Source organism: Arachis ipaensis, chromosome B06 (assembly GCF_000816755.2).
Source record: "Arachis ipaensis cultivar K30076 chromosome B06, Araip1.1, whole genome shotgun sequence".
NCBI classification, from domain to species: domain Eukaryota; kingdom Viridiplantae; phylum Streptophyta; class Magnoliopsida; order Fabales; family Fabaceae; genus Arachis; species Arachis ipaensis.
Genome location: NC_029790.2, coordinates 22,912,015 through 22,938,812, shown reverse-complemented (window position 1 = coordinate 22,938,812; position 26,798 = coordinate 22,912,015). Strand labels below are relative to the sequence as shown.

Below are 26,798 nucleotides of genomic sequence, written 5' to 3'. Positions count from 1 at the left end.
TGCAAGAATTTGACTTGGAAATTAAGGATAGGAGTGGTATGCAAACCTAGTGACGGATCACTTAAGTCGCCTTGAACACACCAAAGGTGATACCACTCCTATTAATGATTCTTTTCCCTTTGAGGGCTTGCATGCAATCTCGGAAACCATTCTTTGGTATGCATCAATTGCCAATTACTTGGTGTCTCGCTCCTTCCCTCCTAATCTCTCCAAACATCAAAGGGATAAGCTAAAAAGCGAATCCAAATACTATGTGTGGGATGACCCATACCTTTGGAGTTGTGGGGCGGATCAAGTAATTCGGAGGTGCATTCCAAAATCGAATTCCACTCAATCTTGGAAGCTTGCCACTCCTCCGATGGAGGAGGCCATTTTGGACCCCAAATAATGGCAAGGAAAATCCTAGATTGTGGATTTTGGTGGCCAACTCTTTTCAATGACTCTTCTCATTTTTGTAAATCTTGTTCTCAATGTATTAGATTTGGTAATATCTCCAAGAAGGACGAAATCCCCCAACAAACCATGCTATTTTGTGAGATTTTTTATGTATGGGGTATCGACTTCATGGGCCCATTCCCAAATTTTACTGGTTTCCTCTACATTCTACTTGCCGTTGATTATGTGTCCAAATAGGTGGAAGCGATACCCACCCGGACGGATGATGCTAATGTGGTCCTTTTCTTTGTGAGAAATAACATCATTTGTAGATATGGGTCGCCACGAGCAATCGTGAGCTACCAAGGCTCACATTTTTGCAATAAGAGAATGGAAGGGCTAATGAAGAAATATAGCATCATGCATAAAGTAGCTACGGCCTACCACCCACAGACAAATGGCCAAGCCGAGGTTTCCAATCGGGAGATCAAACATATCTTGGAAAGAATTGTGAAGTCCAATAGAAAAGATTGGAGTGCGAAGCTCACCGATGCATTATGGGCCTACCTAACGGCATACAAAATGCCAATTGGCATGAGCCCCTTTCGGTTGGTCTATGGCAAAGCTTGCCACTTACTGGTGGAGATAGAGCACAAAACATATTGGGCCGTCAAGGAGTGCAATCCAAGTTTGGGTGGAGCTGGAGTTGAGAGGAAGCTACAACTCGCGGAGTTGGAATGTTTGAGGCTTGAAGCTTATGAGAACTCTAGACTTTACAAGGAGAAAATGAAAGCCGTGCATGATAAGAACATAAGAGGTAAAGAATTTAGAGCCGGTGATCTAGTCCTCCTTTACAATTCAAGATTGAGATTGTTGCTCAGAAAACTAAGGTCAAAGTGGGAAGGCCCATATCAAGTAGAGAAAGCGGAACCCTATGGGGTTTACCATTTGCGTCATCCCTCAAGTCCGGATATCTTCAAGGTCAATGGGCACCGTCTCAAAGTGTATTATGGTGAGCAAATGAAAAGCAACAAGGAGATTGAGGTATTCCTTTTGGAAGATGCACCTCTTGGCAAAGAGCAATGAGCTAGTGAAAGTCCAACTTAAGGACACTAAACAAAAGTGCTAGGTGGGAGACACCCCACCATGGTGAGATCTATCCTTTTTACCCTTTTATATATAGTTCTTGATTTCTTCATTGTTTTGTGATTGCTTAGCTATAGTATTGTCTCATTAGATTTGATTGTGACTGCCTTAGATAACTTGTTCATGAAGATTTGCATTGATTTTTCAATAGGAGGATTAATTGTGTGGTAGAAAAATACCCCATCTTTAGGTATTGCATTGAGTTTTGGGTGTTTTTGACCCCTTTGGCTTGCTTGGCCACTAAATTCATGATAATTAGGCATTCTTCATGTCTCTGAAAAAAAAGTGGGGTGGCACGTGCGCGCACTATGCGCGTACGTGCCCATGAGCCTTCGCAGCTCCTAGGCGCGTGCGCGCACTATGCGCGTATGCGCCCATAGGCCATTTGTAGCTCCTGGGTCATTTTCCAGAGAGTTGTGTCAATTTTGGGCCAACACTGAGCCCCAGGCACAACGCTACTCACGCGTGTGCGCACCTGGCGCGTACGCGTCCATGGCCCCATTCGCGCAAAGCGCGCGTACGTGCACTAGCCGCGTACGCGTCGATGGTGCTATCTGCAATCCTGAGCCATTTTTCCGAGAGTTGTACCAATACTGTGCCAATATTATGCCTCTCGCCTGCCTCAACTCACGCGTACGCGCACCTGGCACACGCGTACCTCGGACAAAACGCTCATCGACGCGCAAGCGCACCATGCGCGTCCATGTCGATCGTGCAAATTCAACTTCTAGTACTTTTTCCCGAGAGTTGAGCCCAAGTTGTGCCCAGGTTATGCTGGGGGCACAACCCAGATGCACGCACAAGCGCACCTGGCGCGCGCGCGCCCACCTGCCTATCACCCACGTCACGCGTACGCGCACTAGACGAGTCCGTGCCCCTTCTGTATTCTGCCCATGCACGCGCACACGTGCATGGCACGCGTGATAAACCCCTATTTTATGATTCATCTTGTGCTCAATTAAGTGTTTTTATCAATTCTTCACCCACTTATTCATATGAATTGCATGGTTTTATAATTCCTTCATTATTTTATGATATATGTGAAAACATGTTTTCTATGCTTTAAAAATATTAAATTTAATTATCCTTTATTACCATTCGATGCCGTGATCTGTGTGTTAAGTAATTTCAGGCTTTATAGGATAGGAATGGCTTAGAGGACAGAAAGGAAACATACAAAAATGGAAGGAAAGCACAAAAATGGAGTTTTGAAGAAAAGGCAGCGACGCGCACGCGTGGACGACGCGAACGCGTGCTTGGCGCAGAAAACAAATGACGCGGACACGTGACTGATGCGGACGCGTGACAAGGAAAAACTCCAAATGACGCGTACGCGTGACCCACGCGTACGCGTGACAGACGCCACGTGTAGTAAAATGCAGAAGTCACCTCCAGTGATTTCTGGACCCTTTTTTGGCCCAAATCCAAGCCCAGAAATACAGAATATAAGCCAGAGAATGGGAGAATCAACAAGGTCGATTGATACATCATTCATAATACACAATTTTAGGTTTTAGATTTAGTTTTAAAGAGAGAGATGTTCTCTTCTCTCTCTTAGGTTTTAGAATTAGGATTTATTTTATTCTATGGTTATTACTCCATTCCAAGTTCAATGTTCCCAACTTTAATTTTATGTTCTCTTCTACCTTTAATTATTCTAATGCTTTTACTTGTTAATTACTTATGTTGCCAAATTGGCTTATGAACTTCTTCATGTTGGATTTGAATATTCTATTTAATATAATTTGATGTATTTCAGATTTAAGATTGTTTTATTCTATTTATGACGCTTTCAATTTAATTTAGATTTTTCCTCTTTTGGTTTTGGTTAAGTAATTGGTAACACTTGAGTTATCAGACTCAGCAGTAGATTGAGATTTGGGAATTGCTGATTGATTTGGATCGCTCTAAAGCTAGTCTTTCCACAGGAGTTGATTAGGACTTGAGGATCAAATTGATTGGTCTACTTGACTTTCCTTTATTTAGTAAGGGTTAACTAAGTGGGAGTAATAAAAAATTCTCATCACACCTGATAAGGATAACTAGGATAGGATTTTCAGTTCTCATACCTTGCCGAGAGTTTTCTTAATTATTAATTTATTTTTCTTGCCATTTAATTTACTTGTTCTTTAATTCAAAAACCCCCCAAAAATACACTTTTTCCATAACCAATAATAAATCACACCTCCCTGCAATTCCTTGAGAGACGACTCGAGGTTTAAATACTTCGGTTATCAATTTTATTAGGGGTTTGTTACTTGTGACAACCAAATTTTTGTACGAAAAGATTCTCTGTTGGTTTAGAAACTATACTTACAATGAGCTTTTAATTGCAAATTTCTAGACCACACAAAAGTCTGCTCGTCAAAATGGCGCCGTTGCCGGGGAAAATGGCCAGTCTCGTGACTCAAGTACATTGTAGCGCACCTCTTTTTCAATTTTTATACCCTCTTCTTACCTTCACCCTTCTTCTTCACTTCTACCCGCTCCTACCACTTTTACCACCTCTCCTCTGACCACCACCGGCGGCGACCACCACCTCCGGCGGTCCCACACCTCTCTTTATCCTCTCCTCTCATACCCCCATTACCTTCTCTCTCACTTACATACCCATTTCTCTTCTTCTTCTCAAGGTATTTCTCATTTTTCTTTCTTTTCTTGTTTAGCTCTCTCTTTCCTTTCTTCCTTGCATTAGTCGCATTCCCTTACTCTTCCTCTTAGTTAGTTTTCATTTATGTTTTGTTTGTTTGTTGGATTTTCTTTCTTTTTCATTTTCTTATGGGTGTTAAAAGTGGGGATTACTCTTGCATTGATGAGTTGGATTATCTTAATTGCTTCTCCTTGCAATGTGTGGTATGCTATGATGATTGATGATGCTTTGTGGGATGCTACATTGTCACCCTTCTCTAATTTTTATCACAAAAAAGGGATGCACACCAAGTGTTTGATGAAAGGCATACATGACTTTTTGAGTTAAAATTGACTTAGTGTCCCCCCATTTAGTGCTCTTTCTCATTCACTTGCTTGTTCATATGTGCATTGAGCTTATTACTTTTCTTGCTTCATCTCTACATGCTCATTCCTTAACTCTTACCTCTTGTAAGTGATGTTGAGAGTGTATGCTTCTCATGCTTTTTGTTTGCATGCCTATACCAATCATACATCCCATGCTAGTGATTGGCCATAATTTTCATTGTTGCCTTAGTTACATGTTGCAGCTGTCATGTGCCTAGGACACTTATTCTCTTATGCTTTATCACTTGCATGACTATCATTTCTTGGTGCTTCTTTAAGTTTAATTTTGCCACCTTTCCCTTCTTCCTAGGATGGTTATCAAGAAAGATAAGGGAAAGGCGTCCAAAAAGGCACCCCCACGGTCCACTAGCAAAGCACATCAAGCGCCTAGAGCCAAGCCCCTCCTCAATAAGACAAGAAGCCTTGCTAACATTGATGTTTTGGAAAAGGACAACCCGGCAAGAGACCCGAACAAGTTCCCCAACCGCTATTGCAAACTTGTCTACCCCTTGATCAAAGAAAGGAACTATCATGCGGAGCCTCTTCTAGCCCCTCCGGGTAATGTCATTCCGCTTGTCGTGCCCCGTATTAAGCGGCGGAAATGGGAGTTCCTATTGAGGAAGCCACGTGAAGCAAACTTGTCCTGGGTGGTAGAATTTTATACCAATTACCACTCATCATCCCTTGCATTGGTATTTGTGCGCCGAAGACAAGTTCTCGTCACAGAGGAGGCCATTCAAAGTGTGCTTAAGACCGGACCGCTAGAATAAGGAGTTGATGCATATCAAGAGATTTTGTCGGCATGATGCAAATATGAGTTTGATTGGGATGCCGTCCTCAGGGTCATTGCCATACCCGAATCATTCTGGATTCGAGGAAGGATGAGTCCCCGGCCCAAGGGCATCACCGCACGTTTTCTCACCAGGGAGGCTCAGGCACGGGCTCAAATTCTAGCCCATTATGTGATTTCAAGCACCCATGGCTCATCTATTACTGCCGAGTTAGCCTTGTTGGTTTGCTGTGTCCTCACAGAGAGACTGGTGCATATTCCCCGCCTCATTCTCCAAGCAATGGGCCGCATCCACTCTAAGGGGAACCTACCCTTCCCCGCTTTAGTGACTGACTTAATTGCCGCAGCCGGTGTTCCTCGAGAGACCAAGGATCGGAGGGCCATGATCCTGATAGACAGCAATGTTGTTCCAAATAGGAGATATCTCTACCCTCCGGCGGACACCGAGGAGCCTAACTTAGTCCTCCCCAAGAGTATTCCCACCACCTCAACCGCACCGCCAAAATCATCCATGCAACGCATAGAGGACCTCCACAAGAAGCTCGATCTTTATGAACAGTGCAACCAACACCGATACACTTTTGTCAAGAAACTTCTAAGTTGCCTAGCACCACCTATGGAAGAACCGGATATTTCCACATCCACTGGCACCGACAACGAAGATAGCGATAATGAAGAGGATGATGGACACTCGGAAACCGATCAACCACTGCATCTCACTCAAGGCACGGAGGACCGTGCCAACTTCTAAGTGTGGGGAGGTCGGTCGGCCGACCGGTCTCTATAGGTAACACCCGAATAAATTTTGAATCTCTTTTGTTAACTAGGATAGATTGCATGATTAGGTGTTTCACTTTTTGACATCCTTTGCATGATAGTTATATCTTAATAAGTCCACTTGGTTAGAGTAATGACTTCTTTCCTAGGAAGCTAGAATTTTAGGGCAACCCTACCAATTTTGAAAATCTTGAAAATTTTTTATGCTAAGCTTGTTTGAAGAATGTAATTTGGAACATGGATTTTGGGCCAAGAACACAAGCAAGTAAGTTTTGAGCCTAATAGCGTGGCTACATCTTCTAGTAACTTACTTTTCTTCTTGTGTGCATTGTTCTCTCTCTATGATTATGATCCTTAATTTGTTTGACTCTATATGTCCATTGTTATATGTAGGAATGCATGTACATGATTGAGGCCATCAATTCACTTAGCTACTTACCCAAATGACCTTACCTTGTAACAACCTTTGCAACCAATTTTGAGCATACGCTTAACCCACTTATTCTTAATTTTAGCACATCACAAGCCAAAAGCGGAAAACCAGGAATGTCCCTATTTGAATCCTTGAATAGCTCTGGCTAGAGAGTGTGTGCCATTCAAGTGTGGGAAAACGGGGGGGGGGGGGGGGACATCGGTTGAGGTAAGAGCATGTTGTTGTTTTTGTTAAAAATATTGGGAAGTGAATACATACTCATGTGTTGATCAAATGTATAGACCTTATGCATTGATATTCTTGTATATAGTTTGAAAAAAAAAATTTAAGAAAAACAAAAGAAGAAAATAAAAGCGAAAAAAAAAAGAAAAGGAAAGAAAAGAAAAAAAAGAAAAAATATATAGAAAAAGAAAGAAAAAAAGAGAAGCAATAAAAGGGGACAAAATGCCTCAAAGTAAGACCTAAAGACAAATCAATGCATATGTATAATAATCAAAAGTAAATGCATGAGTATGTGAAAGAGTGAGGAATGGGTAGTTAGGTTAGTACATAATTGTATAGGATGTTATATAGGTTAGGAGGGGAGCTTAAGTTAATCAAAGGATTCAATTCTTAGCCCACTTAGCCAAATATATAAGCCTACCTTAACCTTAACCCCGTTACAACCTAAGGAAAGACCTCATGATATATGTATGCATGCATAGAACAATTGTTGATTGTTAGAGGAAGAACAAATTTTGGAAGAGCATGAAGTAGGGGAGAATTGAGTGATCAACCCTATACACCGAGCGAATAGAGTGCAAATACTTCCGGTGAGGGGTTTGAAGCTCAATTCCTTGTTCCCGGCTCTTGTGAGCATTCTTCATGAAAGCTATGCATACTTCACTTTGATGACTAGAATTGGTAGAGTTCATACATTACCCATCATCTTGCCCTATGTGCATATATACATGTGTTCTAGGAAGATTGAATTGCTCTTGACCAAGTAGATAGTAGCATACACCCTAGTTGCATTCATGTAGGTAGATTGCATCCCATGAGTCTCATTCCCTTGTGATCCTTTGATCTTTTGCTTTCCTTTAGCATGAGGACATACTATACTTTAAGTGTGGGGAGGTTGATAAACCCCATTTTTAGGGTTTATCATGTAAGATTTTAAGGGTTTTATCAATGATCTTCCACACTTAATCATATAAAACTGCATGATTTTGTGTTCCTTTCCCTATTTTTCTTCATAGATGAAAACATGCTTCTTTTGCATCAAAATTGATATATTGTAATCCTCCTCTATTACCATTCAATGCCGTGATCCATTTGTTAAGTGGTTTCAGAAGTTATAGGGCAAAAATGGCTAAGAGGAGTGAAGGAAGCATGCATGAATAAAAGGAGCATGGAAAAATTGAAGTTTGGAATTTGGGCATGGGCACACACGTGCACCGTACGTGTACGCGCGGATGTGCACCCCCAGAGCCGGCGCAGTGGAGCCGAACGAGAAGCCGGCGTGCTTATATGGCTGGGCCATAATTCCTTGGACGCGCGCGCGCACTGTACGCCTGCGCGTAGGTTGCGAAAAACCCCATGGACGCGTACGCGTACTATGCGCGTATGCGCTGATGGGCGCACGTGATTTTTTAAGGAGAAAACGTGACCAGCGATTTCAGGCTGTTGCAGGCCCTGTTTTGGGGCAGAATTCTGGAGGGAAAAGCTTAAGAAGACCAAGGATTAGGAGGGTTGGAGACAATTAGACATAATTCTAGATATTTTAGGTAGTTAGTTAAATTTTGCTTTTAGAGAGAGAAACTCCAACTTCTCTCTAGGATTTTACTCTCTCCATTGCAATTCTCCTTTGATTTCTTGGTGAGATTCATTGCTAATTCACTTTTACTTTGATACAAGTTGTAGATCTACTCTTCTTCTATTCTTAATTAGTGTTCTTTTGATTTATGCATTTGGATCTAGATTTGTGACTTTGTTACTTTGGATTTTGGTTAATGAATTGAGGAATTTCATTCAATTGCTTGATTTTTGAAGATTGCTTGGATTAGATAGCTTTAATTCAATTCTTTTCTCTCAATTACATCATGTCTTCTATGATTGCCTACCAATTGTTTGTGATAATGACAACCCTAGTTATGGAGTAGATTTCTCTTACTTGGCTTAGGGGTTGAGTTATTGGAGACACTTGAGTAGTGGATATCAATTGTTGATTAGGAATTGAGAATTGCTAATTGACTTGGAGTGCACTAAAGCTAGACTTCCCTAGGGTGAGACTAGGACTTGTGACTCAAGTTAGTTACTCTCACTTGAATTTCCTCCATTATTAGGGGTTAACTAAGTGAAGCAATAATTAATTCTTATCACAATTGAATGAAACTACAATGAGGGAACTTCCAATGCTCACCCTTGGCCAAGGCTTTTATCTCAATTAATTGTTGTCTACTTTTGTTAGTTTAAATTCTTGCACCAACTCTCAAAACCACAAAAGACTTCCTAATCAATGATGTGCATTCTAAGGCAAGTCTTAGGGAGAACGACCCGAGATCAATACTCTCAGTCATAGATTTTAGAATTGTTTGATGCGATATTTGTGTGTCGGTTAGACTATACTCACGATTGGATTCATTGCTAAATTCTAATCCGGCATAAGAATATTCTCGTTCATCACGCATGCACAACCTTGGGAACCCCCCTCTGCTCGTAGCACACGCACCTCTTGTGCGTGGGAACACCCCACCTTTTCCCCTTCTGTGCGCGCGCACAGGCCCTTACGTTCGTTCTGTCTGCAGCGCCCGCACCCTTCTGTGCGCGCGCATAACCCCCTTTTCCACCTCGTGTGCGTACGCACGCCCCTGTTTTCTCACCATTACATTCTTCTTCTTCTTCTCTTCTCTCCACTTCTTCTCTTCTTTTCTCTTCCCCCTTCTTTTATCTCTTGCTTTTGCCTTCTTCTCTACTTGCTCTACTTTGCTTTGTTCGCATTTCATTTCTATTTTGGTAATTATACTAGTTTTTTATTAGTTATTTGTTAATTGAATAAGTCGCAAGTGTTTGCTTGATGTTGATTGGGTTGCTTCTTGCTTGAATTTGGTTTCAAGTTTGATGAACATGTGCACTGAGTATTAAGTCATTGTTTGATTGCCTACTTGAATTTTGAGTTTGATGCATATGTTGTCGCGACCATATGTGTTAGGCTATATCCTTGTTTGGCATCTTGAATTGTGCACTTTTGAATTAAGTGATTTGAGTTGAAATTACTTGTTCATCATGATTTTCATATCAAATTCATCACATGTCCGGTACTTGTTCCTTGTTAATGCTTTGCATTTCTTTGAGTGACTTAACTTGATTTTTATCAAGTTTATCACTTTTTGTAACAAATACCTTTCCATGTGACTTTTTCATTATGTTTCATGATGAATAAGGAGTTTCCGTTCATTATTGGATTGGTTATTGTTAATTGTGCTATTTTCTATTAATTTTGTGCTTTCACTTGCACAATTTCAATATCCAATATCAAATACTCAATTGACTTTTATGTTACCTAGGGTTGCTTGTGCCTTAAGTTTTGCTTATGCTTCACTTGCAACCTAGGGTACTAAATTGAGGAATGCATGCTATTTCTTTTGAATAGGTGGTTGTTGTTTTTACCCCGCCAATGTTTGTGTTCTAAATTGTGCGCGCATTTAGCACACACACATTGTGTTCTATCATACCACACAACTTACTTTTCCTCAATTGTTATTTAATTGTTTACATAGCAACCGGAACCCCCCGGAGCCCACCAGCTGAAGGTGGAGCCTTACGTCTCTTCATCCCCCAAATCGTGTGCATGCACGAAGGACCGTGCATTAATTAAGTATGGGGGAGGATCGCTAACTTCGAGGGGGATAAAATTTCTTTTCTTAGACACTTTGCAATACTCTGTTTGTTCTTTTCCCTTAATTTTCGCAAATTTTTGTTTTTGTTTGCATTTTTGTTTGGTTTGTTTGTATATATCTCTTTAATGCTTATAGTATATGGTAGTAAATATTGGCATTTGCATGTTAGATTAAATAAGTTTGGTAAAACAATAAAAAATTTTCAAGAAATCTCTTTTTGGGCATTCCATTGATTAGATTTGAAAACTTGTTTTTGAACTTGCTTGAAGTATCTTTTTATGGAACATAGAAAAGAGCTTGAACAAATACCAAGTGAGATTTGAGCTTTGATTGTGTGGTTGCATATTTTCAATCACAATTTTTATTCTTGTGTGTATACTCCTTTTATGATTGTAATCTTTGATTTGCTTTAGTCTTTATGTCCTATATTTGTTGTTTTGAATGCATATAGTATGATTGAGCCCATTTTTTATTAAACTCACTAACTCATATGGCCAACCCTCACATCTACCATTGTAAACCACTTTTTGAGCCTTTTAATTCCCCTTTGTTCTAATTTTAAGCACATTATTTGCCCTAAGCAAAAAACCATTATGTCCATATATTGTATCTTTGTTTAGCTTGGGTTTGAGTGTGTGTGTTAATTAAGTGTGGGGAAAATTTGTGGGAAACATTGGTAGAAAGTTAGTTTGGGTGTTCATTAAGAATATTTGAGAAAATGGGTAAACACTCATGCATCTATTAAGTAAGACATATGCATCCCTTTTTGTCATATTTAAAAAAAAAGAGAGAGAAAAAAAGAAAAAAAAAGAAATGATAATAAGAATGTTAAATAAGAGATGCATATGTGGTTGAATTGGAAAAAAAGATGCATGAGTGAATGTGAAAAAGGGAAATGAATGGGAAGTTAGGTTTTTCTCTTTAGTGTACATAGGTTGATATAGGATTAGGTGGGATACTTGAGCTAATCAAAGACACAATCTATTAGCCCACTTAACCATATTAATCCTACCCTTACCTAAGCCCATTATAACCCTCAAAAGACCTCATGATATTTGCATTCATTCATCAAATATTAGTTGATTGTTAGACGACTTGCAAATCTTTGAGAAACATGATTAAAGGAGGATTGAGTGATTAAACCCTACACACTGAGCGATTAGAGTGTAAACACATCCTGTAAGGGGCTCAATCGCTCAATTCTATGTTTCCATTGCTTATCTTGTATCTTCTTGCAAGTTGTTGAACTTAATTTTGGAAATTTCAAATCAAATCTTTTGGACATTGATCATATTGCTATATTTGCTTTGTCTTGGCCCTAAGTTTCTACTTTGGATTTATTGAGATTCTTTTGTTTGTTTTTTTGCCAAACTCAATAGGAATCATAGTATAGATATAGATAGATAGCATTTAGTGTAGTTGCATGCATATAAGTAGCTGCATTGAATAAATCATTCACCCCTTCATTCATCTCCTTTGGTTGTGTTTAGCATGAAGACATGCTATTGTTTAAGTGTGGGGGAATTGATGAGTCCATATTTTATGATATATTTTGGTTTGATTTGAGTGGATTTCATCACATAAACCCACATTTATTCATCTAAATAGCATGCTTTTGAGATTTCTCCCTAAATTGTGCTTTAAAGTGAAGACATGCTCTTTTGTGCTTGATTTGGTCAATTTTAATTCAATTTAATCCCATTTGGTGCCTTGATGTATTTGTTAAGTGATTTCAGGTTTTCAAGGTAAGTTTGGGTTGAAGAAATGAAGAAAGAGCATCAAAAAGGGGAGAAATCATGAAGAAAATGAGATTTGGAAGCTGCTGCAAAGATGCGTACGCACAGAGATGCGTATGTATGCACAACGGTGACTTCGTGCAAGGATGCGTACGCACCAAATGTCGTACGTACGCACGATGGGAATTCTGCGTAACCGTGTGCGTACGCACGCATGCATGCACGTGAGATCATTAATGCAAATCGCTGGGGGCGATTTTTGGGCCTCCAAAACCCAGTCCAACTCATTTTTTGAAGCTATTTGAGGCCAAAGTGAGGAGGAATGAAGGGGGGCAATTAGGTTTAGCTTTTACATGCTTTTCTCTTAGTTTCTAGAGAGAGAAGCTCCCCCCTCTCTCTAGAATTAGGTTAGGTTTAGTTAATTTCTCTTTAATTTCAGTCTTAATTATTGTTTTAATGTAGTTTCATTTATGTTTCTTTCCTTTATTGTCTTACTTCTCTTAGTTCTTCTTCTTAATTTCTCTTTTATGTCACTTTTCATGTTATGAATACTCTTTGTCAATTCTAATTTCATTTAATGCAATTTATGTTTTATGTTCATTTAATGCTTTCTTTAGTTGTTGTTATGATTTTCTTGCTTTTGGTAGCAAGACTTTATTTTTTTATGCATTTTAATATTATTTTATTTTCATGCACACTAAGTGTTTGATAAAATGATTGGCTTAGTTTTTATTCACTCTTGGCTTGAATTTGATGACTTTGGTGATCCTTGAGTCATTGATGTCCATTCTTGTTTGATATATTAGAGTAGTTAGTTGATTTGGTCTCCCTTGACTCTATGTGACCCCTTAGTGTTGACATAGGACTTAGGGATTGGAATTTACTATGCCTATTTGACTTATCTTCGATGTAAGATTGACTAAGTAGGATTAACTCTTCATAGTCATCATGTGTTTGTGGTCAATGGCTAGAATAGGTAACCTTATCTCTCAATTGCTTGCCAAGAGGTTTTCTTGCACTTTAAGTTTCCTTTCCTTGCATTTAATTGCTTTGACTTTTATTGCTTTGATGTTTAAATTCTTGCATGTTTAGTTTTCACACTCTTGTTTGAGAAATTGGGTGTTTAGGTAGAATTGAGTTGTGGATGTCCATTCTGCATTGTGTGAAAATAGTTGATTAGTTTGGTTTCCATTGACGCTAGTCTTTCACTAAGTAATTAGTGAGTTGACTGGGACTTATGGATTGAGATTAATTACACTTTTTGACTAATTCTCAAGGAGGATTGACTAGTTTGAATTGATTCCATACAATTACCATGTTTGTGGTCCATAACTAGGATAGGAATCCTAAATTCCCCAATTCTTGCCAAGAGTTGCCATTTACATTCCTTGCATGCTCATTTACTTTCATGTTATTTACATCTCTTGCTCTCTTGCTTTCCCAATTTCCCATGCTCTCTCATAGCCAATAATTGTACATTTCATTGCAACTCCTAGGGAAGACAACCCGATGTTTAATTACTCTCAGTTTATATTTTGTTTTGAATTTAATATTTGATAGTGAGAATTCATTGTTGGTTTGGACTATGCTACCAACGAATTGATTCTTGTTTTGATCGATTCTAAACCGGCAATAATTCTCTTCATCAGTTTGCCTAGAACCCGGTCTGGTTGTGACGCTATTTGGGTGGTTGTGGATCGACTGACAAAATCAGCTCATTTTCTTCCTATCCGAATAAGTTGCACAATGGAGGAGCTTTACATCAAGGTTCTGGGGAGCTTTTCAGCGTGTATTTGGGACTCATTTAAGCTTGAATACTGGGTATCACCCTCAGACAGATGGTCAATCAGAGAGAACTATTCAGACCTTAGAGGATATGCTAAGGGCTTGTGTATTGGACCAGTCGACGAGCTGGAATCGGTATATGCCATTAATAGAGTTTGCTTATAATAATAGCTATCATGCGAGTATCGGAATGGCTCTATATGAGGCTCTGTATGGCATGAAATGTCAGTCTACACTATGTTGGCATGAAACTGGAGAAAGAAGTTTGTTAGGGCCTGAGATGATAGCTGAAACCACTGAACAGATAAAGAAGATTCGTAATCAAATGTTTATAGCCCAAAGCCGCCAAAAGAGCTATGCTGATCAGAGGCGAAAGCCTTTGGAGTTCGAAGAAGGAGAACATGTCTTTCTGAAAGTTGCACCAACCATTGGAGTGGGAAGAGCTATTAAGACTAAGAAACTGAATCCCCGTTATATTGGACCGTTTGAGATCCTGAAGAGAATTGGGCCAGTGGCTTATAGAATTGCCTTACTGCGGTATCTTTCGAACTTGCATGATGTGTTTCGTGTGTCACAGCTTCAGAAGTATACTCCTGATGCAAGTTATGTTCTAGAACCAGAACCAATCCAAGAAAGAGAAGATCTAACACTTCTAGTAATTTCGATGAGAATTGATGATACTAGTATTAAACGATTACGCGAAAAGGAAGTATCATTGGTAAAAGTAGCTTGGAGTCGAGCTGGTATCGAGGAGCATACCTGGGAGCTCGAATCAGATATGCGAAAGGACTATCCACATCTCTTTTCAGGTAACTAGATTTGAATTTTGAGGGCAAAATTCTTTGTTAGGTGGGTAGAATGTAAACCCCGATTAATTAGTAGATAATTAGTCAGTAAATTAGTTTTTAATAAGGAGGATTAGAAATATGAAAATTATATCAAATTAGGATAGATCTCATCGAAACGAGAATTTTGACACTAATTTCGAAGAAAACGGTCCAAGATTGGATCGAATGGGCCGAACCGGATGAACCGGGCCCAATCGGGCCATCGGTCCAACCGGACCAACCTATTAAGTGAACCCAAGCTTTGTCTTCTCCCCATTTCAACAACAACGAAGCTTTCAGCTTCTAGGGAGAGGAGAAACGAGAAAAGCTCCCGAAACCCTTACGGTGGTTTCCGATTCCCGTAACTTCTCTGTTCGAGCTCCGATCGCCGCACCGTTTGTGGCCACGGGTTCATCACGTCAAGCTCTATGTTTCTACTGGAACAACTTCATAGGTAACTTGTTATTTTACCTCAGTCTCTTCTTTCCCCCAATTTTCAAAATTTGAGAAGGAATGTTGAATTTCTTTTATTTCTGATGTTTTAGGATCCAATTAGCTTGAGGGAAACGTTTACTCTTGCTTATGTGAAGCTTGGGTAAGGTGAAGATACGATAATTCTATTTTATTTTTATTGAATTTTAGCCTTGAGTATTAAATTGGATATATATGTGTTATGAATGTGTATTAGGTTGTGAATAAATAATTGGAGCTTGAAATTGTGAATACTGGAACTTGGAGGAATCTGATTAGTTGAATTTTGAGGGGCTGCCTTGATTTTGAATAAATAGCTTTGGTCATTACGTGGAAATCAGCCAAGGTATGGTTTAGGTTTCTTGCATTTAATATATAATGTTCTGTGAAAACTTAGGCTAGATGACCACAGGATAAGTTGGAATGCAGGTGTATATTTAATGCTTAGTAATTGGTTGATGAATAAGCTTGGTTTGGTTTGGTGATTTGTTTGTAAAATGATATTGGTTGCTAAATGGATCTTTGAAAGGATATGTGATTGAATTGTTGATTATATGGCTATATTTTGATTTGGTTGAAAGGTGATTGATGAAAAAATATGGAGCTTGTTGAGGATTATTATTGGCAATTTAAGTTGGTGGTAATAGGTTTGAAAATGATTGGAATGGAAATTTTGAGTGAAAAATGAGGTTTTGAAGAATTTACAAAAGTTGGTTTTTGGCCGAACTTCGACGAGGTATAACTTGGCCTTCGGACCTTCAATTTGTTTCTAACTTGTTTTAAAATGAAAATTGGGTTCATGATGTTTATGCCACTCGAAGAACGGTTGAAAATGTTGCAAATCGAATAAGTTATGTTGGTTGGAAGATTAAGTTTATAAACTGTCCCTTAATAGGATTTTGCAGCTTTGTTTCCTCAACTCTGCTACTGCATTTGCTTCTGGTTTTTTTCAAAGAACGTACGCCCATGCGTACGCATGGCTCACGCGTATGCGTCGAGTGGATTTTTAGCAATGCGTAAGTGACGAGTCCATGCGTGTGCGTAAGGGGTAAACAAGCATGTCCATGCGTACACGTGACCCACGCGTACGCGTGACATGAAGATTTCACCTACGCGTACGCATGACGAGGGACGTGCACGCGAGCTGCATTTTTACAATTCCACGCGTACACGTGAGCCACACGTACGCGTGGCACCTTTTCCAGCAAACATGATTTTAAGGTTTTTAAAACCTATTTCAAATTACAAAACCTCTATTTTCATTCCATTGGTCATAAATAATAGTGTTAAACTTGATAATCAAATGAAGCTAGGAAATGGGGATAACTTGAAGGTGAAGTAAAGTTGAAAAGAGATGAATTGATTATGAGATATTATGGATAAGTCATATATGATACTTGACTGGATGTTCTGATGAAAGATTATGTATGAAATTTGGCTTGAATGATTTAATGATTTGAGATACGAGATTCCCTGGATAAAGTACCGTGACTTGCCATCACGTGTACCAGGTTGAAAACTCGATACTCTATTGACCCTACGACGTAAGTGTGACCAGGCACCATATAAATTCCCGAGAATGTTACCCCCATTGAGCAATATCGGTTATTTGAGAAAAAGCTATGCATAGACTCTTGGGGATGCACGTTTAGGGACAGTCTAAGTTCAATTCAGACTTGTCGGGTTGGCTGGATAACCAATAGATGAGCCACATCAGCCATAGAACAGGCATGCATCATATGCATATTACTTGAATTACTTGCTTGTGCTTTAATTGGGTGTGCCTATATGTACTTGCCATATTAAATGTGTATTTGTTACTTGCAGTATTTGTAACCTTCTTGTGCTTACCTTTGTCTGTCTATTTGTCTGTGAAAATGCATGATGGAGTTGGAGGTATGGAGGAATGGCAGTATGGGACTTAGATTTAAGGTTAAGTTAAGTTAGGTTTAAATATTCTTAGAAAACCACCTTTTATGGCTCCTGTTTAATACTTTAAGCTCTATAATCTGAGTGTCAGCGTTCTAGGATTGCCTCTGGCATTCCCAGGACCTTATATATTATGTGTGTGGCACATTTACCATACTAAGAACCTCCAGTTCTCATTCCATACTATGTTGTTATTTTTCAGATGCAGGTCGAGAGGCATCTCGTTAGGCGTCTAGACTCTTGAAGCGGAGTGGTTACTGGGTAGTTTTGCTATACAGTGATGTATATATGTACTTAGTTTTCTCTCCGCATAACTTGTTCTTTTTGGATCCTCTTAGAGGTTTATGGAGAGGCAGGACTGTGTATATGAACTTTTGGGTTTTGGATATGTATGTATATATGTGTAAATATTCTCCGGCCAGTCTTTACTTCGCGGGCTAAGTTAGGAGCTTGTTATTTTGTATCTTTGGCACTCTATTCCTACTTCTGTTATCTTATGTTTAATAATTATGGTTTTCTTAGCACGTAAGTTAACTCGTACCTTGAGCATTGCTCTTTTATTTCGCGATTTTTATTTCCTTTATTCTTCAAGGCTCCTAGCATATTATAATTCTTCTGTTATTATATATATACTTGTTTTATTTTAGAGGTCGTAATACCACACCACCTCTGTTTTATGACTTAAGCGTAAAGCTTAGTGTGGTAGGGTGTTACACCACAACTGAAAAAACCAAACTCTCATGTTAAATTGGAAGGAAGGAAAAATAAAAAACAGAAGACATATTTAAGCATATCAAGTTAATTTATCATACACAAAAAATAATTAGCAAAGCATCATAACACAATTGCCTCTAAAAAATCATAAACTTATTCAATACCAACGAAAGGTTTATCTTGGAGTTTGACCTAAGTCTCGAAAGTCCAAACAAATAAACCAAAAAGCCACTATCTTTGGTAAAACTGATAAATTTCACTGATGGAAGAGTTTAAATTTAAGCAATGAAATGGTATTAATGGAAACTGTTAACACTTAATATACCAAATAATGATAAAAAAAAAAGAAGATAAATAATTATCATCTGATGATTTGAATAAGACAAAGCGACTGTTTATAAATTTAAAATCAACCATATGACCTCCACACATGCATAATAACATACATTACTTCCATGAGAAAACTCACCCAAATATAATACTTCCATATATAAAAAACCATCCACATTCTTTGTTACTAACATAATTGACAATTTTCTCATATATAACTATTTGTTCTTCATTCAACTTCAATAAATTTGAATCATGCTCCTGGATTAATAAAGCAATATCATATTGCATTTCTCGTAACAACATAGAGTTGCTGAATTGAGAAACCAATTGCATATCTGTATATGGCATACCGGCATAATTTCTTAACGACTTTCCATTATTTTGGAGCAACTTCTCAATCTCAATCAGACAGAAAGTCTGTAATTCACTATCATTCATTTGTAACCCTACAATTACAAGTCGCTTAGAAACCCAAAATAAAGATTTAGCATCTAAATTTAAAACAAAATGTGTGTCTATATACACATGTGTGCACGCACGGACACGCATGCATATGAATCTATACACACACATGAACAATTTCTATTAGACAAGTTTCACAATTTAATAAAAAAAATCATACCTAGAAATCCAAGTTCTCATCGTCTATAATAAAGGATACCATCAGATAACAACGTGCAAGTTTCCTTCCAAACAAACAATGGCCGCATAATAGAACCAGACAACAACAATGTCACAAAAAAATTCCTTAACTGCTCTCCCGATGACAACTCAGCAACTTCTTTAATAGTATAAACAAATTCATTATCATCAACCAAAAAACCCATAGCTGAACATGCATCTTGAAATGTATCATGTACAATTGAATTAACTATTCTTATACTTTGGAAACTGGTGCAACCTCTTTGAACATTCAACAATAATCGCATGTAAAATAATTCACTTGTAGATGGATGAGCAAAACTTAATCTACCAATTGAAAACCCCTTTCGTCTTGGCATCCATTCCCTAGATTCTGGATCATAAACAAATTTACTTGGGTACTCAACATATGTCAAACATTGCCCTTAAGCATATCGCCTATTAGCTGACATCCAAGCAGTAAACATCGTCATCAAATCTCTATTCCGAACAAATACTGAACTAACAATGTCATTATCATCAAACACAACATACTGTTGATTTGGCAAATGAAAAGTCAACTGCTACACAGCAGGCCATCTATGATGTATATCATATGCAAATATTCTCCACATGGACTCTGAAGGAGAAAGATAACGATAATCATAATACTGTTTAATCTCATCCACAACCTACGAGTTTTGACAACCACTCGTTGATTGATCCATTGTAGCAGTCAAACGATCAGGGCCCTTGTTGACATACTTAAAAAGATATTTGATAACATTTGACTTGTTACAAAACTCTAAGTTTATGTGAGCCTGATATTTCATTAACAATAACGGATTATAAGGCACAACAAATATGTTATGAATATTTGTACCGCTCAAGTTGACAGTAATACTCATGTCACGACATTTATATACTGGATAACCATCATCATTAAATGTAGTCTCATTCACAAACTGCTTAGGGTAAAACTTTGAACATTTACCATCTTTCGTACAGGGAGAAGTCGGCTGTATTCTACCACATGGACCATGAATCATATATTTTGTGACCATCCTATACAAATTAGGAAATTTTGCAGGATTAGGTAATTCTGCACAAATTAATTCATCAACAAGTTTAACATTCTGCAACGTGTTTCTTCAATGAAGCCAAAGCAAAAAATGTACATGGGGTAAATCTCTTTTTTGAAACTCAATTGTATACATAACTACATAAAATAACAATTAATAAATAAATAGAAGAGTTGGAATTCCAATAGGAAACAAATGGAGGAAAAAAAAGAAAAGCAAAACAGCAATCTTTGAACATTTACCATCTTTCATACAGGGAGAAGTTGGCCGTATTCTACTACACAGACCATGAATCATATATTTTGTGAGCATCCTATACAAATTAGGAAATTTTGCAGGATTAGGTAATTCTGCACAAATTAATTCATCAACAAGTTCAACATTCTGCAACGTGTTTCTTCTATCAAGCCAAAGCAAAAAATATGCATGGGGTAAACCTCTTTTTTGAAACTCTATTATATACATACCTACATAAAATAATAATTAATAAATCATTAAATATAAAAATAAACTATATAATAAAAACAAGTTATTATAAGTTAGTCCTGAAAAAAATATAAAATCAAAGAAATACGAAAAATATACCAGCATTGAGAGGACCAAAAAAAGTGCCATCTTTAAGATCAGTAAGAAAACACTTCAGCTTAGCATGAAAAATTCGACAAGAAATATCGGTCCATCAGCAATTGGAATCCCTTCACGACGGGTATATTTTTGAAATTCAGGCCAATTTGGATTACACGTAATAGTGAGGAACAAATTAGGATAACCATAATGCTTGCAAATTGCCATAGCATCCTGGCAATTATTAAACATATAACGTTTACCACCTGTAAAAGAAGATGGTATTATAACCCTTGTCCCAATTGAGGATGCTTCAACATCACCACGTTGCATAGCTTCTTCTATACCATGCAAAACTCCACTCTAATTTTACTTTGTTTCTTCCTAATTTCAAAGAGTCTCTGTGAATGATGCTTCCATCATCTTCTCTCATTTGTAATAAAAAACTCACAAACTCACGCAAAGACATCCTCGTCCTTCTTCCACGTACGTAAGTATTTTGAACCCCTCGATACGGGATGTTTAATTGATACCCATCCTCACCATAAGAAAAAAGTAAAGGATACTGTAATGGCAAGTATAAAGCATGAGTTTCATAAATCCGTTGTAATTTACCACTGGTGGACTGAACAATAACATCACGACCACGATCGGATGATTCGAAATCTCCAACTATCAAAGCAACAATCTCATCACACGAAGGATAATTGTAAATTCTTGGATCATGTACTCACTGAGAAAACTATCTCAAACAAAATTCTTGTGAAGGATGATACTCATAAAATTGTCGAGCTCTCCGAAACAATTGGGCTATAATATTGTGTTCATCAATCATTCGCATTAGACCAACTATCAATTCGTTATCTATTTCAATTGTTTGCCTACAGAAAGACATAATACGACAATTCATTTAAAATCTCTCTAGTCCATAGTATAAAACAAAAAACTAAAAATCATAGACATATAATGGAAAATAATCATAATAATAATCAACCATAGAAATTGAAAAGAACATACCCAAAAATCCCCTGGCGATTGACTACTTCATGTTGTGTCATAAATATATAACTGTGCAAATTTTGGATTTTCACCAATAGTTGGTAGCAAACTCCCAATTCTATGATAAACTTGCCCATTTATGATAAATTGAGGTGGTTCACTACCATCGTTAATTGAGTCATGCACTTTACATCCAAAAGAAGTGAATGCACACATACTATTGTACAATCTGATATTTTTTTGAAAATGCAAACACTTATTATCACGACCATCTATAAGGTTACATAATAATTCTAGAGGCCTTTGAAAATATGGCAATTGAACTTTTCCTTTCGAGCAACAAAGTGTAAATACTGGTTGATTTACTGTTGAATATTTTTCAACACGCTCTAACAACCAAAAGTTTGCCCCACAAAATGAACAAGTGTAATCAGCATCGCCAATATCAAGACACCATGTATAGATTTCAAACAGAAAGAAAAATCACTGCAATCACCTTACATCACAAACACGTTGAAAAGGGATGACAAGTATCTATCAATATTTTGCTTACAGAAACGCAATGAACCAAAAATGATGTAAAAAATTCATTCATAGAGCATCATATTTAAAACCAAAATTTTTATTCTCTATTATCATTTGTATTGGAATTTCCTTTGCATTTATAAATTTACATTTATATATAGATAAATACATTTACTATGTATCACATCTCCATATTTGTAATCGAAAAAATCAAACAGATAATAATAAATATGCGAGGAAAATTAGTGTGAATAAATTAAATAAATCAATACATACAAATTAAATCAAACGATAAAAAGAAATATTATCATATAATGAAACAAACAGTTAAAAATAACAAATACCTTGGAGCTCACTTTGCAAAAAAAGAGGATGATCAATCAGAGAACCAAATGGATTAAATGAATTTACAGAAGGATCATATATATCTGATTCATCTATTTTTTGTAAAAAAAAAAAATCATTATGGAATAAACATAATTAATCTTTGATATTTTAAATACATGTTACACAAATATCATTTACAATACGAAATAAAAAAGAATCCCCCAGAAAATAAAAATAAAATTAAACATAGAATATGAAATAGTAAAAAATTAAAGGAAACTAATATTCAAGATACATTAAGTTAAACATTGTAACACCCTAACTACCAAAGCTCACGCTTCCGACTGCGCGACCCTGATAGCTCGGACATTACGACAACACTTATACTATTTAATACTAAAATATGAGCCTGTTTAAAACTTTAAACCGTAATACCGCTCCCAAACATACTTTCGTCCGATATCATACATCCATAAATACCATACAACTTACAAAACTCATAAAGAGTACATCCATATATATACATACATATATATNNNNTAGTTTTTGGAAAGCGCCCCTACCTTAGAACGCAATTCCATAACCCAAACGCGTCACAAGAACCTCCTCTCTTAAACCGGGATCACCAACAACCGCAACCTCGGCTCCAAGCTACTCCCGCGGTAACCATAGCAACACTAATCGCAGCATATAACAATCAGGAATGACCCCACGTTACCAAAACTCATATTCATTAATCAAACACAACTGAATACTAACGCGAGGCTTTTCGAAACATAAATTACTTACTGAGCTAGCGAAACGAAGCAGCCGCGAACTTCGAGCACGACATGCAAGCATCGATATACAACCCTGTGACAAATAACGCTACAACGCCTCAGCCAAAATTATTAGAACAGCGACAAAAGGCTCCTCGAACCAAAACGCTTACCAAGACTGAGGGAGAATGGCTGAACCGAATAGCGACGGTCTCCGAACCGGTTTGGCGGCAGCCCGGCAGCCACCTCAAGCGGCAGCAGGGACCTGAACAACATGTAGCGACAATGAAGTTCCCAGAAGCTCAACAGAAAGGAGAATCAACTTAAAACCCTTACCATCATAATTTTCCGGCGACGGCAGTGGCATTTTCCGGCTGCCAGGCACGGCGGCGCGACTGATTTCTCCCCCGGGAATGGCTGTGACAGAACCAGCGTCTCCTTCTTCCGTTCACAATCCCAGCGGCAGCCACAGTGGTGGTTCTGGGCAGCTCTAGCGGCAGTGGGCTCCGGCAACTTGCATAATCCCGAGGCAGAAGCAGACAGCAACTCCGGTGGTCTTCTCTTGTGACGACACCAGCCACCACGGGGACGGCGGCGGTGAAACCCCAACAGCAGAGGCAGCAAGGCCGACTCAACTAAAGCAAAGCGCGACACACCTCTCCCCTGATCTCTCGCTCCCTCCTCTAACCACGGTTCACGGCGGCGATAGCAGCGGCGCGAACATCGGCAACCACCGTGGCTGGGAGCAGCTTCTTCAACGGCGAGGAACAAGGACCCAACGGCGACTGCAATCGGCGGCTCTTCCCCCCTCCGCGGCCCTCTTCTCCATCGGTCTCTCTCTTTGTTTCGTGCGGTGTTGGCAGAAGCTCGACGGGACCGTGGCGGCGGCGATGCGTGGCAGGTTCGGCGGCTTGGTGGGGACACGCAGCTGGCGGCAGTGAGGATGAGCGGCGGTGACCAGCTGAGCGGCGGCTTCCTTACTCTCCTCTGCAGCAACTCAACCTCTCTCTCTCTTTCTGCTTTCGTTCCTTTCTTTCATGGAAAGGGAAAAAGGAAGATCATGTGCTGCTGCTGCTTGGTTGAACGAGAAGGGAACCGGGTCATGGTAACGGGTTACTGGGTTAGGGTTTCCTTATTTTGAAAATTAGGGTTAGGAGTAAATTGGTAATTTCACATAAAATTGAGAATAATATAATGATTGAAACCCCAAATTAAATCCAACACTAATTGTATGTAGAGAATACTATTTGCTCATCAATTTCACAAATTATTTTCCGTAAAATGCCCAAATCAAAATAATTAGAGATAATATAATTAAACTCTTTATTTTTCAAAGTAGCAGTACTATCATTTAAAATATTAATTATTTAATCCAAATCATATAAAAATCCTTATTATTTCACAACTACCAACTATATGATTTAAATATAGAAAATAATCCGATAATTATAGAATTGGATAATAATCGTAACTTATCTCAAACTCAATAAATCAAAACTTGCCTTAATTATCTTTAATAAAATAATCTCTGAAATTAAGGCTATAAATAGCTATATGATTTGAGACTTGATCATAATAAGACTTTTCAAAAGTTCTGGGTCTTACATTGCATTAAGCTCATTTAAACTGTAGTTTTTGGAAAGCGCCCCTACCTTAGAACGCAATTCCATAACCCAAAAACGTCACAGGAACCTCCTCTCCTAAACCGGGATCACCAACAACCGCAACCTCGGCTCCAAGCTACTCCCGCGGTAACCATAGCAACACTAATCGCAGCATATAACAATCAGGAATGACCCCACGTTACCAAAACTCATATTCATTAATCAAACACAACCGAATACTAACGCGAGGCTTTTCGAAACATAAATTACTTACTGAGCTAGCGAAACGAAGCAGCCGCGAACTTCGAGCACGACACGCAAGCATCGATATACAACCCTGTGACAAATAACGCTACAACGCCTCAGCCGAAATTATTAGAACAGCGACAAAAGGCTCCTCGAACCAAAACGCTTACCAAGACTGAGGGAGAATGGCTGAACCGAATAACGACGGTCTCCGAACCGGTTTGGCGGCAGCCCGGCAGCCACCTCAAGCGGCAGCAGGGACCTGAACAACATGTAGCGACAATGAAGTTCCCAGAAGCTCAATAGAAAGGAGAATCAACTTAAAACCCTTACCATCATAATTTTCCGGCGACGGCAGTGGCATTTTCCGGCTGCCAGGCACGGCGGCGCGACTGATTTCTCCCCCGGGAACGGCTGTGACAGAACCAGCGTCTCCTTCTTCCGTTCACAATCCCAGCGGCAGCCACAGTGGTGGTTCTGGGCAGCTCTAGCGGCAGTGGGCTCCGGCAACTTGCATAATCCCGAGGCAGAAGCAGACAGCAACTCCGGTGGTCTTCTCTTGTGACGACACCAGCCACCACGGGGACGGCGGCGGTGAAACCCCAACAGTGGAGGCGGCAAGGCCGACTCAACTGAAGCAAAGCGCGACACACCTCTCCCCTGATCTCTCGCTCCCTCCTCTAACCACGGTTCACGGCGGCGATAGCAGCGGCGCGAACATCGGCAACCACCGTGGCTGGGAGCAGCTCCTTCAACGGCGAGGAACAAGGACCCAACGGCGACTGCAATCGGTGGCTCTTCCCCCCTTCGCGGCCCTCTTCTCCATCGGTCTCTCTCTTTGTTTCGTGCGGTGTTGGCAGAAGCTCGACGGGACCGCGGCGGCGCAAGATTGGCGGCGGCGATGTGTGGCAGGTTCGGCGGCTTGGTGGGGACACGCAGCTGGCGGCAGTGAGGATGAGCGGCGGTGACCAGCTGAGCGGCGGCTTCCTTACTCTCCTCTGCAGCAACTCAACCTCTCTCTCTCTTTCTGCTTTCGTTCCTTTCTTTCATGGAAAGGGAAAAAGGAAGATCATGTGCTGCTGCTGCTTGGTTGAACGAGAAGGGAACCGGGTCATGGTAACGGGTTACTGGGTTAGGGTTTCCTTATTTTGAAAATTAGGGTTAGGAGTAAATTGGTAATTTCACATAAAATTGAGAATAATATAATGATTGAAACCCCAAATTAAATCCAACACTAATTGTATGTAGAGAATACTATTTGCTCATCAATTTCACAAATTATTTTCCGTAAAATGCCCAAATCAAAATAATTAGAAATAATATAATTAATTTCTTTCTTTTTCAAAATAGCAGTAGTAATATTTAAAATATTACTTATCTAATCCAAATCTTATAAAATCCTTATTATTTCATAACTATCAGCCTTATACTTTAAATATAGAAAATAATCCAATAATTATAAAATTGGATAATAATCATAACTTATCTCGAATCCAATAAATCAAAACTTGCCTTAATTATCTTTAATAAAATAATCTCTGAATTTAAGGCTATAAATAATTGTAGGATTTGAGACTTGATCATAATAAGACTTTTCAAAGATTCTGGGTCTTACAAACATTACTACAATCACCACGACTACCACTGTTATTATTATTATTATTATTATTATTATGAAACTAAATTTTATAAAACGTACATAAATACATGAAATATAAGAGTATGTTATAAATAATTAAAATAGAACTTAAACATATGATAATACCTGAAACTAATAAATTTTGTGTTAGACCGCTAGCATCTCGATCAACACCTACATCATCTGATATTTAAAAAAATCAAAAGAACATTCAAATAAAGAAA

At 38.7% G+C, this 26,798-nt stretch overlaps 1 long non-coding RNA gene across 1 annotated transcript; it reads left to right on the top strand.

The window, feature by feature from the left end:
• LOC110263932 lies at window positions 15,307–17,413 on the top strand. Its single transcript, XR_002349661.1, has 3 exons — window positions 15,307–15,362; window positions 15,451–15,579; window positions 17,365–17,413. It is a non-coding gene; the product is annotated as an uncharacterized LOC110263932 (long non-coding RNA).